The following is an 18407-nucleotide window of genomic DNA, read 5'->3' as shown; positions in this document are numbered from 1 at the left end:
ACTCTGCCTCTTGACACACGACCACCTTACATCAGATCATCTTTAAACACAGACCCGAATCACTGGGAGAACTCACACACTGCGGCAACAGCCAATAAAACAAAGTTTACATTGGGGAGGGATAAGTGCGCCGACATTGGAGGGCAATTCCAGTAACAATCCATACTGACGTCAGGGGTACCATAAACAAGAAGAAGCCATGTGGTGGAGAAAAAAAGTTTTTAACTTTGTATCATTTTTAAAAGGGGCCTTTTAACCACCTCCACCAACTCCAATACTGTACACCCTTTAATAGGTGATGCTCCAATGATTTGGATTCGGCTGGAATTTTTTCTCTAACCCTCACCATTCAAGAGCAATTGGTGCTAGCACATTTAGGCCTTTAACTGTCAAAAGGGCGGTTATGATCATCTGACACCACCCACCTGACCATCTAGTACCTAATTAGCATATAGGGTGCTTAAACTAGCCTCAGAGATTTCTCTGGAACTGTAAGGGCTAAAGAAAAAATTTCAACTGCGTTGGATTCAGTGGAGCGACACCTAATAATGCAAAGATTTGGGGTAGGTGGATTAAAGTCTTCTTTAAGGCTGAAATATGGATTTTGTAATCTCTTTACACCTGGTACCGGTTTCATATGTAGAAAAGTGTAGTGTCAATAGCTACATGCTAATTTTGGGGTGAAAAAAAAAATCAGACTCTCCAATGCCTCTGTATGGTGTGATTATGGTACATTCACACAATTAAGAATAGAAAAAAAAACATTTTGTATTACTAGGTTTCTGGGACCAAAAAAAGCACCACATTTGTCCATAAGGTCGGTCTGATATTACAAGCTTATCTGAAATGAGTTGTAATACCATGTATAACCTGTGGACAGGTGTAGCGCTATTTCTGGATGCATTTGATGAAAAAACATTTTTCGGGTTGTGGTATTATTGTTCTTAGCTTTTGACTCTCACAGCACAAAGTTGTGAATTACACAGACCCTATACAATTCCTGATTGGACCATTACTATTAGAACATAAACCTATTGGATTATTACATATTTTATGACTGTGACACATGACATAATAAATCCAGGAACATGGTTCCTCTGGCCAAGCTGTGGTGGTAATATTAGATTCTCAGACTCAGTCTAATTATCTACAGACTAGAACCTCTAACAGTAATAAAATATATTACACTGTGGTCACATTATCCCACCAGTTTAATTAGTAAGGCCGGCGCTGAGTGGACCACAGAGACCACCAGGAGCAAGATACACGAACACCATCACAATGAGAAAGTGCAAATCCAACATTGGATCATTGCTGATAGTCTAAATATCTGTAACATCTCATATTTGTTTATCGACTATCAATAATAAGGACAGTAAACCAGCCATCTCATATCTATCGAAATATCCAAAAATCCATCTATCTTTGCAATTATCCATATAGCCAACTATCCGCCCGTCTAGCCAACCATCCGCCCGTCTAGCCAACCATCCGCCCGTCTAGCCAACCATCCGCCCGTCTAGCCAACCATCCGCCCGTCTAGCCAACCATCCGCCCGTCTAGCCAACCATCCGCCCGTCTAGCCAACCATCCGCCCGTCTAGCCAACCATCCGCCCGTCTAGCCAACCATCCGCCCGTCTAGCCAACCATCCGCCCGTCTAGCCAACTATCCATGTATCCAAATATCTATCCATGAACCCAATCTCTATCCACGTGTCCACCTATCTTTCCAAATATCCATGTATCCAAATATCTACCCACATATCCTTCCACCTATCCAAATATTGATCCACGTATCCGTGGCTTGACAAAGGTGGTAATATTGAAACGTTGCTGCACCTTTAATAAAATCCACCCATCTTTTTTTTATTTGGAACCTGGAGTGCTCTCTGCCTTTCTATGTTTGTATACTTGGTGGTCCAGCCAAGACTTGTGAGCCCTTGCACCCATCCTTCTTAGGATTTTACAATACTGTGCTGACTTTGACTTTTTATTTTCTATCCACGTATCCAAATATCTATCTAGGCCTACATATAATTTCTATAGACTCTATAGAGCAATATATACTTAGTAACTGGTCTGCAACCAAAACCTTTAAGATACATTTCTGAAAAGTCTTATGTACTCTACAAGTAACCGCTCATCCCCTCCTCCAAATCTATCCCGAGAAGTCTTGAAGGTTAATCACTCCATAGAAGAACTACACAATCCCTGAAATAGTTAATCTCCGCTGCTTTCTATAAGGTTATTCATTAGGAAGCCTTGAGAGCGGGAGCTCTGCGGTCGCCCACCGGGACACTAATTCCTGTACAAAATACTGAAGACAAGCCCCTCACTATTTCATCCCATGCAAATGTTGAAGGGGAGGAGGGCAAATCGACAAAATGACTTTCAAAAGATCATTTTCTAACAGTGTCCTTCAAGGAGCGGGTGGAGTGCGGCCGCCCCCCCGTGTAAAGGGATTACCTTTCATGTCTTCATGTGACAGCGGCTAATAGCTCCGGCCCACTTGAAAATCTGACAACAAACACAGGGACACACAAAACCCTATTACCAAACAACAATACCTACACACAATGACACAAGGGGGCATCGGGGCTACAACGGTAACGGTGGGGGTGGAAAATTTAAGCAAGAGGTTTCCAAATTTTCTTTTTAGAGATAGGACCCACTAAATGGGCAACCCACTTATTGCCCACTCAACCCAATTTTTCCCACATGGTGATGGATTGTTTTCACTCACTTCATCCTGAAAACACAAGTATACAACTCCAGGTCCTTCACCAGTGTCCCAAGTACACAATCCTCAACCATCACCTCCCTGAACCTCTTTAAACATGGTTTTATGTTGTTACTATGCTATAACTATAATTTCTAGAATAATAATTATTTATTTAAATAACACACAGATTACGCAGCGCTGCACAGAACTTCCCAAATCGCACCCTGTCCCCAATGGGGCTCACAATCTAATCCACCTACCAGTATGTTTTGGAGTGTGGGAGAAAACCGGAGGACACCCCTGCAAACACGGAGAGAACATACAAACTCTTTGCAGATGTTGACCCTGGGACTTGAACCCATATCCCCAGCGCTGCAAGGCTGTAATGATAACCACTGAGCCACTCTATAAGCAAGCTTTATTTAAAGGAAATCTACCTTTACAATCCATCCTGATAAACCAGGGGCATTTACTCAAAGATTGATGCATCGTGACTGTGGTATCTTCTTATATCTGTTATCCATGGTCTCCTTCCTTCTAATATCAACTTTAAATTATGTTAATGAACCACAATTGATTGCTGTAGCTTCAAAGACTGTTACATTGTGCAGGAGCACTTCCCCCTACCACTGTGTGAGATGACATCAGGCATAGTGATGATGAAGTGCTGAGGGAGCTGGGGTTACAGTGTAAGAGCCATTGAAGCTACAGCGAGGGGGGTTCTGGTAACGACCCCAGAGCCCTTCTGGCTCATTAGCGTAATTTTAAGTTTTGATTTTAGAAGGAAGGAGGCCATGGATAACAAATATAAGAAGATACCACAGTCACAGTGCCTGGATCTATGAGTAATGTCCCTGGTTTATCATGATGGATTTTGATAGTAGATTTACTGTGAGATGGCTCTTCCGATTCTGATTAATCTGTACAGCAAAGCTTAAATGGGAATTTCCTGGGACAGGGACATTAGTCACTGGTAGTCCCAGGACACAGAAGACCTCCATGACCGAATCCGGACAAGTACCCCTGCCATGACAAAGTATTCCTGGAAGAACCCATTAAAGGAATCTGAATTTAAGACATTAACCCACCCGCAGATCCTTATGGACTGACAGATTAAAGTGTTACACAAAATTATATGAACCCTGTCCAGTACACAGGGTGCGTCAGACCCAGAGACGCAAGAGCAATGAAGTAGAGGTTTGTGAGATGAAACCCATCAAAATCATATGTAGGAAAGTATATAGGTTTATTGTGTCCATAGACACTAAGCCATGGGTGCATTCAGAAATGTGGGTGCTTTAGAGTGCCAAGGCCCCTGATTGGTTACCGCTATGGAATAGGTCTCGCCCCCCGAATCAGGCCTACATGTGTATAATGGGATCCTCAGCATTGAAAACGGTTCACAATGTAGTATTCAGCAATCCCAAGAGCAAACAGTCTACAAAACACATAAAACACACACATGACATTTACAATAAAGAACATAAAAGAAAGCAAAAAATTGAATCCAATAGACAAACTGAAAAGATTTTACACCATCCACGGCAGAAATGTCAGCAGCCGCATCATGGTGTGCGAAGCTCGTTCCTCCTATAACCACATACACAAGAAAAGCAAACAATCCTGCATCAACACGTCTACGAGAAGTCACCCGCTTAAATAAACCGAGCCTAAAAAACATCAAGAAGTGGAAATGCTTTACCTAAAGAATATATCTACCCTGAAGACTAAAAATACAAAAGGGGAAAAAAACAATTATTCACAATTTTATTCCGAAGAAAGCAACACAACTCTAAAAAAAATGTGAAAAATATTTTTCACAATATTTTTCATCACTTTTTGATCTGGGGACCTTTTGACATTAAATGGCCCTAAATTACGAGGCAGAGTAGTTGTAACCACGAATGAGGAGTCTCCGTGACTTATTACATGAAGTTACGGCCTGGAATAACACACTGGTGAGTATAAAGACAAGAAAAGCAGTGGACAAGCACAGTTCATAAATAAAACTATTGTCATTCAACAGAACAAGCAGGAAAAGGATGTGACCACCAGAGAACAAAGAGTGGAAACCCCAGAAAGTTCCTACCGGCCCTCTGGACCTCTCCGCAATTAAGGGAAAAGAATGGGATTCTACTTAAGTCGCCTCCATTGACTCCTGAATGAAAGATTGGGACCCCCCTAGGAGCGGCAGAGCTCGTTGTGTTACACTTCATCAGGGGGATACAATGAAGAAGACATCGCACTTTGTGTCTTGAATCCATGGCAACAGGATGGAAATTGTCCACCAAAATTTAGGGATCTATTTTAAAATTAACAGAAGGGGAATAAGAAAAACTCCTATTTCATACATCTTACTTGTTCTGCTGCTTTTGATCAGATAAAGAAACCTTCTTGAGATAGTGATACCTTTTTGTGCTCAACTGCGCTGCTACATTGAAACAACCAGAAACAAATCAGAACAGTTGAGTGCACCTAGAGGCTCCCCGCACTTGGACTCATCTAGAGGCTCCCCACAAGTGGACTCATCTAGAGGCTCCCCACAAGTGGACGCACCTAGAGGCTCCCCACAAGTGGACGCACCTAGAGGCTCCCCACCAGTGGATAGACCTAGAGGCTCCCCGCAGCCGGGCGTAGCAGCAATAGGCTCCCGGCACCTGGGCGTGGCACCTAGAGGCTCCCCGCAGCTGGGCGTAGCACCTAGAGGCTCCCCGCAGCTGGGCGTAGCACCTAGAGGCTCCCCGCAGCTGGGCGTAGCACCTAGAGGCTCCCCGCAGCTGGGCGTAGCACCTAGAGGCTCCCCGCAGCTGGGCGTAGCACCTAGAGGCTCCACGCAGCTGGGCGTAGCACCTAGAGGCTCCCCGCAGCTGGGCGTAGCACCTAGAGCAGTGATGGCTAACCTATGGCACTGGTGCCAGAGGTGGCACTCAGAGCCCTTTCTGTGGGCACTCAGGCCATCACCAGAGAGGACTCCAGGTATCTTCCTGCAGTCCCAGACAGCCCAGGACTTGCTGTGCACAGAGCTATTTTAATGTATCAGCTGTACCTGGGACTATCTCCTGCTTTATTGGTGTCCTCAGGTGCTGGTATCAATGAAAGCTGTGACAAAAAAGGGAGTATAACTCACAAATTAAATTTCTGTGTTGGCACTTTGCGATAAATAAGCGGGTCTTTGTTGTAGTTTGGGCACTCTGTCTCTAAAAGGTTTGCCATCACTGACCTAGAGGCTCCCCGCAGCTGGGCGTAGCACCTAGAGGCTCCCCGCAGCTGGGCGTAGCACCTAGAGGCTCCCCGCAGCTGGGCGTAGCACCTAGAGGCTCCCCGCAGCTGGGCGTAGCACCTAGAGGCTCCCCGCAGCTGGGCGTAGCACCTAGAGGCTTCCCGCAGCTGGGCGTTGCACCTAGAGGCTCCCCGCACCTGGGCGTTGCACCTAGAGGCTCCCCGCACCTGGGCGTTGCAGCTAGAGGCTCCCCGCACCTGGGCGTTGCAGCTAGAGGCTCCCCGCACCTGGGTGTTGCAGCTAGAGGCTCCCCGCACCTGGGTGTAGCAGCTAGAGGCTCCCCACACCTGGGTGTAGCAGCTAGAGGCTCCCCACACCTTGGCATTGCATGCTAGAGGCTCCCCCCGCAACTCAGCAGAGCTAAAGGCTCCCTGCACCTGGGCGTTGCACCAAGAGGCTCCTTGGACAGAATGCATCAAGAAATTCCTGACACTGGGTGCACATAATGGCTTCTTTGCATCAGCATTGTACCAGATTGCTAGTTGCTCCTTGTACCAGGATGCACCCAGGCACCTAGAGATTCCATGAACTAGGCGCACCTAGCGGCTCCTTTGCACGAACTTGCACCTAGAAGCTCCTTGTACCAGGGGGCACCGATCCGATAGTTTCCTTGCACTGGGGTGCACCTGGAAGATCCTCACATTTAGGGTTTCATCATACCGGGGAGATCTTGGGGTTCCTCAAAGTTTATTATATGAAACATCTCCTGACCCCAGAAAGACGAGGATTTTATTTGTATTTATAAGGACACACAGGAGCGATCGTCTGTTTCCTTCCATTGTGGAGTATTCCCATATTTATAATGAAATCCGCTCTATGACATAACAGGCAGCGCTCTGATCCAAGACTCATAAATAGTTCACGGTCAATTTCTCACAAGCAATTGCTTGATGAGAGGAATGAAAATTGCTGAATGACTACCAGCTCTTATACCAGAGGGTTCCTAACACACAGCACCCTCCGTCACGCATTCCTAACCCAACTAATACTTAACCCTAACCCTATGCCACCCACAGTCTACAGCATACATAGGGGGGCAGTATTATAGTAGTTATATTCCTGTACATAGGGGGCAGTATTATAGTAGTTATATTCCTGTACATAGGGGGCAGTATTATAGTAGTTATATTCCTGTACATAGGGGGCAGTATTATAGTAGTTATATTCCTGTACATAGGGGGCAGTATTATAGTAGTTATATTCTTGTACGTAGGGAGCAGTATTATAGTAGTTATATTCTTGTACATAGGGGGCAGTATTATAGTAGTTATATTCTTGTACATAGGGGGCAGTATTATAGTAGTTATATTCTTGTACGTAGGGAGCAGTATTATAGTAGTTATATTCTTGTACATAGGGGGCAGTATTATAGTAGTTATATTCTTGTACATAGGGGGCAGTATTATAGTAGTTATATTCCTGTACATAGGGGGCAGTATTATATTAGTTATATTCTTGTACATAGGGGGCAGTATTATAGTAGTTATATTCTTGTACATAGGGGGCAGTATTATAGTAGTTATATTCTTGTACATAGGGGGCAGTATTATAGTAGTTATATTCCTTACATAGGGGGCAGTATTATATTAGTTATATTCTTGTACATAGGGGGCAGTATTATAGTAGTTATATTCTTGTACATAGGGGGCAGTATTATAGTAGTTATATTCCTGTACATAGGGAGCAGTATTATAGTAGTTATATTCTTGTACATAGGGGCAGTATTATAGTAGTTACATTCCTGTACATAGGGGGCAGTATTATAGTAGTTATATTCTTGTACATAGGGGGCAATATTATAGTAGTTATATTCTTGTACATAGGGGGCAGTATTATAGTAGTTATATTCTTGTACATAGGGGGCAGTATTATAGTAGTTATACTCTTGTACATAGGGGGCAGTATTATAGTAGTTATATTCTTGTACATAGGGGGCAGTATTATAGTAGTTATATTCTTGTACATAGGGGGCAGTATTATAGTAGTTATATTCTTGTACATAGGGAGCTGTATTATAGTAGTCATATTCTTGTACATAGGGGGCAGTATTATAGTAGTTATATTCCTGTACATAGGGGGCAATATTATAGCAGTTATATTCCTGTACATAGGGGGCAGTATTATAGCAGTTATATTCCTGTACATAGGGGGCAGTATTATAGTAGTTATATTCTTGTACATAGGGGGCAGTATTATAGTAGTTATATTCCTGTACATAGGGGGCAGTATTATATTAGTTATATTCTTGTACATAGGGGGCAGTATTATAGTAGTTATATTCTTGTACATAGGGGGCAGTATTATAGTAGTTATATTCCTGTACATAGGGAGCAGTATTATAGTAGTTATATTCTTGTACATAGGGGCAGTATTATAGTAGTTACATTCCTGTACATAGGGGGCAGTATTATAGTAGTTATATTCTTGTACATAGGGGGCAATATTATAGTAGTTATATTCTTGTACATAGGGGGCAGTATTATAGTAGTTATATTCTTGTACATAGGGGGCAGTATTATAGTAGTTATACTCTTGTACATAGGGAGCAGTATTATAGTAGTTATATTCTTGTACATAGGGGGCAGTATTATAGTAGTTATATTCTTGTACATAGGGGGCAGTATTATAGTAGTTATATTCCTGTACATAGGGGGCAGTATTATAGCAGTTATATTCTTGTACATAGGGGCAGTATTATAGTAGTTACATTCCTGTACATAGGGGGCAGTATTATAGTAGTTATATTCTTGTACATAGGGGGCAATATTATAGTAGTTATATTCTTGTACATAGGGGGCAGTATTATAGTAGTTATATTCTTGTACATAGGGGGCAGTATTATAGTAGTTATACTCTTGTACATAGGGAGCAGTATTATAGTAGTTATATTCTTGTACATAGGGGGCAGTATTATAGTAGTTATATTCTTGTACATAGGGGGCAGTATTATAGTAGTTATATTCTTGTACATAGGGAGCTGTATTATAGTAGTCATATTCTTGTACATAGGGGGCAGTATTATAGTAGTTATATTCTTGTACATAGGGGGCAGTATTATAGTAGTTATATTCTTGTACATAGGGGGCAGTATTATAGCAGTTATATTCTTGTACATAGGGGGCAGTGTTATAGTCGTTATATAGACGGTATTATTGTAAAAAAAGAGTATAAGAGAAATTCTATGCTCAGCACTTCACTCTGTATGAATATATATTTTGTGTATATTACTTGTGACTACTTTGTGTTTTGGTGACCTCCCCGTTCTCTACCCTTGATGTCTGGGAGGCAGTGAATCGGAGGTAAGTTGACCTGACTCTTCTGGGTTCATTTTCATGCAAGATAAAACCCGCATATTAATCTTTCATGTTTAGTCCTGTAGTAACTGGATGAGGACGAGGCAGTAATGCACTTCATGGAAGAGTCAGTTCTTTCCAGGGAAAAAAAAGAGTCCACTCAGTTCTTTGGGGCTTTTATCAAATCTGGTTCTTGTTAACTCTTACAGTGCCAACATCATGTAATCAGACATTATCCTCCTACAATGACGACTGCATCGCTTCTCTACAGTAACAGGTCTTTCTCAATCATCCAGAAACCCTTATAAATACTAGTTACACAGGCACCATTCAGGATCTCAGGAAAGCTGGATCATTATCAGTTGTCATTGTAGCATTTGTTCATCCAAAAATATAAAAATATATGAAAAGGACTAATAAGAAATTGTTAAACCAATAGATTGTAGTTGATAGTAGGACCGCAATCAATCTGTGAGCAGACCTGTCCGTAAGTATTCAGTTTCCCTGCAGCGCCACCGCAGGGGAAGTGAAGAACTACACAGTGTCCCATTCAAATCAATGGGTTGTCTGTATTCAGGACTGGATAGGTCCTCCAGAGGGAGAGACACTCTTTGTAGCCTGAATGGAGGACCCATCTCCTATTAAAATTGGTTGTACAAAACTTTCTATAAACTATGTAACTTTTTAAACTTTTCTCAGCACCTGAGTTGTAACTATATTCATCCTGCATCTGCAGAGCCAGAACTTGCTGTGATTTCTCCATGAGGAGGCCTACACCTTCCCACAGGGGCAGGAGATACGGGCCCACGGGCTGTCTATATACAGTACACACACACAAATGTTGACAAGGAGAAAAGCCATTTTCAGCAAAGACAATTGTATACAGTGAGACAAAGACGACTTATCCAGCCGCACAAAGCACCAGCTGTGGTCCCGAAACCAAAGCACAAAAGATGAACCTTCCAATGTGAGAGACATCCCCAACTTCCGTCCACCGGGGTAGACAAAGCCGCTGTCACTTTTTTTTGTTTGGTCTTTTGTTGGTTCTTACATGCAAACAGCCGAAAAGAAAATATAATCCTGTGTCTACAAGGAAACTCAACGAGGGAAGGACCGGGAACCCGGCACCAAAAATCCTCCATATTTACCCGTTTTGTTTCTACCATTGTTTCTGCCAGAGAGACCATTAAAAATGTGCGACCTCGGGGACAATTATCTATAGGGTGTACAACAGAGGACACCTTTTTGTAGGCTAAATAAAGAGTCTCTGTATTTCTGTGACTTATAATATCAAAAAGACAAAAAATACACGTGTTTGACTTTTGTTTTAAAGGTTTTTTTATGACATTTATTAAAAACTTGGGGCTCGTGCTACTCTAGAGACCCATGATTCCAGCCCAGCAAGTTATCCAAATTCCTTAACTTCCGGTCTCTCCAATCCGGAAGATAATAATAATAAATTATAATTCATTATTTATATAGCACCTACAGATTATGCTACAATGCATGACAAATCAGTCCCTGTCCCCAATGGGGCTCACAATCTAAACAACCTACCAGTATGTTTTGGAGTAAGGGAGGAAACCGGAGTACCCGGAGGAAACCCATGCAAACACGGAGAGAACATACAAACTCTTTGCAGATGTTGACCTGGGTGGGATTTGAACCCAGGACCCCAGCGCTGCAAGGCAGAAGTGCTACCCACTCAGCCACCGTGTGACGTCACTTTCACAGTGCATGCAATCACAAGCCATGGTGGTCATGTGACATTACCACATCAATATGACAGGACTAAAAGTCCCAGAGACTGGGTAACCAGCAAAAGCTTCACACAGAGTTTTGTTTTTACCCCTTTAAATTAAGAATGTCACTTCCATCATACTTTTTACTGTGCTCCATGTCGCCCCCTACTGGTTAATTTAGCATAAATTGAGAATAAAAGTGGGAGAAGAGATGATACAACCACTTTCCTGGCTTAGAAAAGTGGTTGTCAACATTTCACACCTATTTAGCCAAGGTCTCGTAGAACATAACAAAACATTAAGCTTCATTGACCCTCTAAGCAAATTATAGATCAAAATCCCAAAATATACCATTTTAAGTCAGAGTAGCTCTGTCCCAATGAGGGTTCCCAAATTCAAAAGGAAACTCAAACTACTACAAGGAGAACGTACATCACATTCCTACACAAGAACACAAAAATGTAAATAAGGAGTAAAGTAATACAATATTGCTAAATTTCTGGTCATGCAGATCCACTCCCCATACAAATCCTTACACCGTTACAAAAATGTAGGAGCAAATATTCAAAAACTGCGGAGATAGGGGCACAGGATGTCCCCCTCCTCTATCTAAACATTCCTGCCGTCAAAACTGCTCATCAAAAAGGAGCTCAAACAGGAAGCCTGGTAGAGGGGAAGACGCGCTCCATCATGCTGGGGGTATATACCTGATGGGTGGGTCTTTTAGGGAGCTCAGCATGAAGAGCATCTATTCATGGAAGTGCCGCTTCCTGTTTTTGGGAAAATGCAGCCTTTCATCTAGTAACAAGGGTCCTCCAAAATCAGGAATGTGCAACACCCATTCACCGGTCAGAGAGATTCAATACTGAGGACAGGAGATATGCAAAAGTTTTTTTTTTTTAGAAACATATCGGCTTCCATGGACCTACAAGAAATCCCAGCAGAGCAGCTTACAGTAGATGGGTAACTTAGAAATCCAGGATTCATAAACTTTAATAGGGAATTATGAGTAAGGGAAACTTGTCTCTCTCTTTAGGATCCAATCACGTCCTGTATTACACTGACAACCCATTTATATTCTGTTCAGGATGCCATCTCGTTCTGCATTACATAGACAACCCATGTGAATTCTCTTCTGGATCCCATCCTGTCCTGTATTACACCTAAAACCCATGTAAATCCTGTCCGGTTCTGTATTACAAAGAGGACACATATAAATGGACACAGTGCAATGCACAGTTTTCCCTGCGGGGGCACTGCTGGGGAAGTGTACACTTACTACCAGATTTAACAATTTGTGATGGATCTTGATATCTAGGTGTTTAACCGTAGGACAGACGGACCTTCTGACAAGACGGCTTTTAGGGCACGAGATATTTTAGGAATATTCCAGTTACAGCAAGATAAAATATAGGATAACTTTCCTATTGGCGAGTGAACCTGCTGGGTCCCCTACCAATAATAAAAAAGGGGTCTACAGCTATACTAATCTTTATGGCAGTGACCTTGGCAGTGAATGCAGTGGAATGATGTAATTTCAACCTGCAGCTCCATTTGGGATTGCAAAGGACTCCCAGCTCTTGTGATCTATGGGTAGAGGTTCACCAGTCATGAGGAGAGTTGAGCCTTTTGCCTCAGGTAGCACCACCTTCAGCAAGATGAGGGCAGCTTTAGGGGCGCAGTCACAAAACAGCACCTAACACTTAAAAATAGTGTTGCTTCACACCTACCGTAATAGCGTCATCGGTGTGAGACACTGCATGGAGAACCCACTTAGTAACCTGATATATTATTACTGGATGGGGAAGAAGGGGTGTGATTCTATGGCTCACCTCAGGCAGTAGAGAGTTTAGGTTCACCCCTATCTTTGGGGCCCCACCACCCAGATCCATCAGCGAGTTATCTTGTGGATAAGGGAACACTTGAAGTCATTGGATAACCCCTATTTTTTCAATGTAGACCTAAATTTTAGATAGTGAGCAACTTGGCACCACATTGTCCACTCTCGATGGCGTCGTCCTGAAGGTGGTTCTGCCGGCACAGAACTGCCCTAAGACGGGAAAGACCTGCCCGTGTTCTTCTAGATCTGTCTGGAATTTCTCGAACACCACAGTAAATAAAACCGCCTGATACTTCTGCTGTCAAAACCTAAACCAAGGACACGACAATGTAATTGTATACTGTAACTATGTTGTCTGTATAGTATGCAAAGCGAGCGGCGTGCCCCATTGTGTGTGCGCCCGGGAGCCGCCGCTTACAACCTTCAGCTTAAACAGAAAACTAAATAGGACAAGGCAAATGAAGGAGCTATTTTTGGGGGATGTTCATTACCGGAGCAGCAGGAAGTAACAGTGAAGATGGATCTGCCGCTTGGTGACTACTGCTGTGCCCGTGTGCAGTCAGGGCGATGAGAATTATACTTAGTCATATAGGCCATCAACCGAGATTAACCGCATCATGGTGAGAGCCATTACAGACCTAAGTGACAACATCATAGCAGAGGACTGCGATGATCGACCACGTATGGTCCCAAGGAGACCAAAGTTTCCCACCTTGTAGATGTGATCCTATATATCCTAGATCTCAGAAACCAGCAAACCCAGTCATCCTTACTTTCCTAAACTCCTTTATAGAACCCGAGGGTGCATGTGTGTTTGTGAGTCAGATGGAATTACTGTAGACCAAACAAGTTTCCTTGTCTTTGCTTCAGGCCACGCAATATGGCCACCGCAATATGGGCAACCTGTTCATGTTTGTGACCTAGCGTAACTGTATTGTCCCTGAAGAGATGCAATTTTTCACATTTTTCCAATGTTTCCATTTAACTGCTCCAAGGCACCTCCTCTTTGCTCTGAGTAAAAGCTGAAAAAGTGTTCTGGTTGGATACTATTGCAGTCAATCAACACAGAAGGGGTATATGCAGAGTACAGCAGTGTGAGCACATACTCTGGTGCATTTAGGGAAAGTAATAATCCTAGAAATACAAATCCATATTTCACAATCCTGCTGCTACTAACAATATACTAGTTGATGTACACTTCTTTCCAGGGACAATACCTAACAGTGTCTGTAGTTCAGTGCACAGAACTAAGAGCACAGCTGAGTGAGGACATGATCCGAGTGCACTTAGAGTAGGTACCATGCAGAAATATAAATCTACATTTTACAGGTCCTGATGCTACTAACAAAATATGCAAAGATTTCACATCCAAACGCTGGCTGCAGAGAGCATAGAAGTGTGAGGATCAGTGCCCTTCGAAAAACAACAATCCTGGAATATAAATCCATATATCACAGTCCTGCTGCTACTAACAACATACACTAAAGTCTGAATACACATCTCTCGTGTGACTACATGGCTCCAGTGCACTTGGAGAAGCTATAATTCTGGAACATAAATATATATTTCACAGTTATGCTGCTAAACACCACAATACTATGCTTAAATATTACTCCAGGGACAATACCCAACACTGGCTGCAGAGAGCACAGAGCATAGCAGTGGGAGGCTTTACCCCCAGTGACCTCGGACTAAAAACAATCCATATATCACAGCCCTGCTGCTACTAACAACATTCACATAGGTATGGATTACACATCCCTACAGTGATAATACTTGGCTGTAGTACTGCATGGTCACACCTGCTGTCAGGTTCCCTTTCAGCCACAGACAAGGCACTTTTGGCATTGGTTCTTTCCACTAGTATAATATCTATCTATCTGGTTACTCTGTAAAGTCTTATTTTATTAGTATATTTTCCCCAAAATCTGTAAAGTGCTACGGAATTTGATAGCGCTATATAAATAAAGATTATAATAATAATCCATTTATTTATATAAAGCGCCCACAGATTACGTATCGCTGCACAGAGCTTGCCAAATCGGTCCCTATATATATATATATATTATACACACACACAGTATATATAAAAACTTTATATAGTGCCAAATACATCATATATATTTATATATAATATAGAATAGATAATATAATATATAATATATATAATATAAATATTATATAATTATATAATATATAAATATAAAATATTTAAATATTTATATTTATTATAATAATAAAATTCTATATATTTAATAAAAAATAATCTTAATATATCTGCAAAGCAGTGCAGATCAGTTTGGCGCTATGTAAAAATGCATAATAAAAATTATCATCAATAATAATAATAATAATAATAATAACCTATTCCAATATATATCTATAAGTTTTTTCTTGATATGTGATTTGTGCTCCATTTTTTATATATATAATGAACACGTCAGGGACCTGCGATGCACAGAAGCTGTATGATACTTTAGCTCGTTCCCCTATTGGTAGTAGAAATCATGGAATTTTTTCCAATGCGGAATGACTTCTCCCCTAAACAGGGGCCTGGGGGGCCCGGCACACTGCGTAGCTAAGCAGCAGCTCTGTCATAAAGTGTTAATTTCATGCACGATGCAGAGGAGATCTCCTCTCGTCCTATCCCCTGGCAGCGACCGCGCCGGACGGTGAACCCGAGTGGGTTGCCACGGCAACTGCTTCATCCATCGCTCCGGTGAAAGCCTCGAAGAGGAGCATCAAAGCAGCAATAATTTAGGGCTGACACCAAGGCAAAAAAAAATTATAAGCTTTAATGTCCGACCTTCAAACTGGAGAGAGAAAAGCAGGACACGCAACGCACTGCTATGTGCAAGACCTCTGCTTGCTGTCAGTGAGTGAACCCCTATATGAGCAACTTCCGAATTCTGTTACACAGTCTCTCCAAGTCACTGATAACAGCTGTAACAGCAGAAGGTTCGCTACAATTATATTCATAGTAGACAATCCTCAAAATGACTTACTGCCCCAATACTTTGCTACAATGTATCAGTGTAGGTAAAATTTATTGCGTAGGAATCTAAACTACATGTAAACCTTGAAGGAAATCTACCATGAAAATCCATCCTGATAAACCATGGACACTTACTCATAGATCAGGGCACCGAGACTGTGGTATCTTCTTATATTTATTATCCATGGCCTCTTTCCTTCTAAACTTATTTTAATAACAGGAGGGCTCTGGGGGATATTACTAGAGCCCATTCATGCTGTAGTTCCACAGGCTGTTACATTGTCTCCTTCTTCCCCCTTGCTCCTCCTCAGCACTTCCCTACTGTGATCTCACACAGTGGGAGGAGGGAAATGCTCAGTGTAACTGCCTGTGAATCTGCAGTATAGAAGGGCTCTGGTAACACCCTCTGAAGCCCTTCTGGCTCCTTAGCATAATATTAAAATCTGATTTTAGAAGGAAGGAGGCCACGGATAAAAAATAGAAGATGTTTAGTACAGTCCCGGTGCCTGGATCTATGAGTAAGTGTCCCTGGTTTATCCTGATGGATTTAGTTCGCTATCATTATAGACATTTACAGTAGGAGAGGGTATACATGTATAATTGCGGGGTGGTTGCCAAGCCCCCCACTATTGGCAGGAGGAAGGAACCTCTGTATAGAATGGGACTTTTGGAATAGCTTCTCCTGTGAGCCGCCCCCAGAGGACCCATAGAAATCAACGGTGCACAAAACCCATTCTGCGCTCCATTGGTTTCTATGGAGCTTTCAGGACAGCGTACAGCACTGGTTGTTCTGAGAATTCCTTAGTGGTATAGGGGAATCGTGAACTTATCGCAAGGGGGTCTCAGCTGTCAGGCCGGCTGCAATCAGATATTTATCCCTTTATGTGTCTGGTATGACCAAACCGATTCTCCCCTAACATATGATGCTGGGAGTCCCTGCAACGTCACGGTACTACAGTCTCGTACCTATAGGGCAATCAATTTTTATTTCGTGATGTCTGTGTTCTCCGGGGGACTTTCTGTGTTGACCACTGTTCCGAGGAGACCACTCATTGGGTGAACGACTCCTGTGACTCCTCTGGAACGTATGTGTTATTTTTTTTCTGACCCCGGGCAATTGAGGATTTTCCATGATTAGTAATAGTCAAATGAGTGCTCATTTATACTAAAGAACTTACCCAAGATATAAAAAGGTGAACACAGTATGGCAAAATTATTTAGACGATGTGTGATGGGATTATTTTTATGGGAAATATATGATCATATATGAATGTATTATATTTTTTTGTATTAAGTTGGTACAGTCTGATGGTATTATTTTACATGCTTTTACACTTTTTTAGTTTTAGCAACGAGCATTGGTAAAATGAGCGTAAAATGTCTTTGCCGGCACAAACTAGAATTAGCGACTATCCATCTAGAAAGCAATACAAGCCTGAACCGCATCACACAGACAGAGCGCTGCCCGGTATACACTGATAACGCGTGAAACCCAGGTCTGGAGCGTTAGCCGCTGCCTTTCACACGCTGACACTCTCCCCCTATGCTCGCCAGCTGATAGAAGCACATTAAAGGCAATGGGCCTTGTGCTGACAGCAGGTCACGGCTCTTATAAAATGGACTGTTAGGCTGGAGGAGTGCAGAGCGCCCCCCGCCAGCGCCAACTCGCTATAGCGCCTCAGTGTGAAGATTACCAGGGTTAAGCTCTCTGGATAGAAAAAAAGTGGTTATTGAACGGATAATCCAGCTGCTAAAACTGATAATATACTGCGGTCAGGACTAAGCTCCGGTTATTATTTGGCTAATGAACGGAATTCGATCGTTATCCGTGCACCAATTAAAAATATTCCAGCATGTGGAGACAGCCATCTGTTCTTATTAAAAGGGGGGGCTTCCAACAACTTTGACTTTAATAAGTGTTGTCCCATTGATTTCCTAGACCATACCATCAACAAGCAATCAAATATGATATTCAGGGGCCATACTGTCAGGTGGGCGGTGCCTGACTGTGCTCCAGCCAAGGAGTGTCTATCTGACAATAGGAAACCTTATTAGCCTATATGGAACGTACTTAGCAGTGAGTTTAAGCACTAAATCTGAAAATTAGGCTCCCTACTATTAGCTGGGTGGAGATTTATTAGCATATGTGGTGGCTAATAGCTATCATCACCACTTATGCTAATTAGACTTGTCAGTCAGGTGGGTGGTCCTTGGGTGTAGCAGGCACCGCCACTTGACAGTATAGGACCGAATTATAATTTGACAACAAAACTAATAACACTGATCGCTCAGGCTACTGCAGGCTGCTGAAAAATAATGTAGCTACTGATCCCCAATCCGTTCCAGCCTCTCCCTATGGTGAAGAGATACCACATGGGCCCCCTAAACCTAATAGGCCCCTTTTTGGAAGTAGCATGAGACATAACTAAAGATTATTGTAAATTGTCTTTCTGAAAATTTTACAATAAAAAACAATTATGTGATAAGTGGATGTTTCCTTTAATAGTGAAATCCAATTAATGGACTTGGCAACT

General features: G+C 42.4%; 1 protein-coding gene across 4 annotated transcripts in view; it reads right to left on the bottom strand.

Annotated features, from left to right (window-relative positions):
• The window catches only part of MTSS1 (MTSS I-BAR domain containing 1), a 112346-nt gene that overhangs the window by 68718 nt on the left and 25221 nt on the right, over positions 1–18407 (bottom strand). The window lies entirely within an intron of this gene.

The sequence above is a fragment of the Engystomops pustulosus genome, chromosome 5 (assembly GCF_040894005.1).
Source record: "Engystomops pustulosus chromosome 5, aEngPut4.maternal, whole genome shotgun sequence".
Classification (NCBI taxonomy): domain Eukaryota; kingdom Metazoa; phylum Chordata; class Amphibia; order Anura; family Leptodactylidae; genus Engystomops; species Engystomops pustulosus.
The sequence above is the reverse complement of the archived record's forward strand: the minus strand, read 5'-3'. Positions and strand labels throughout refer to the sequence as shown.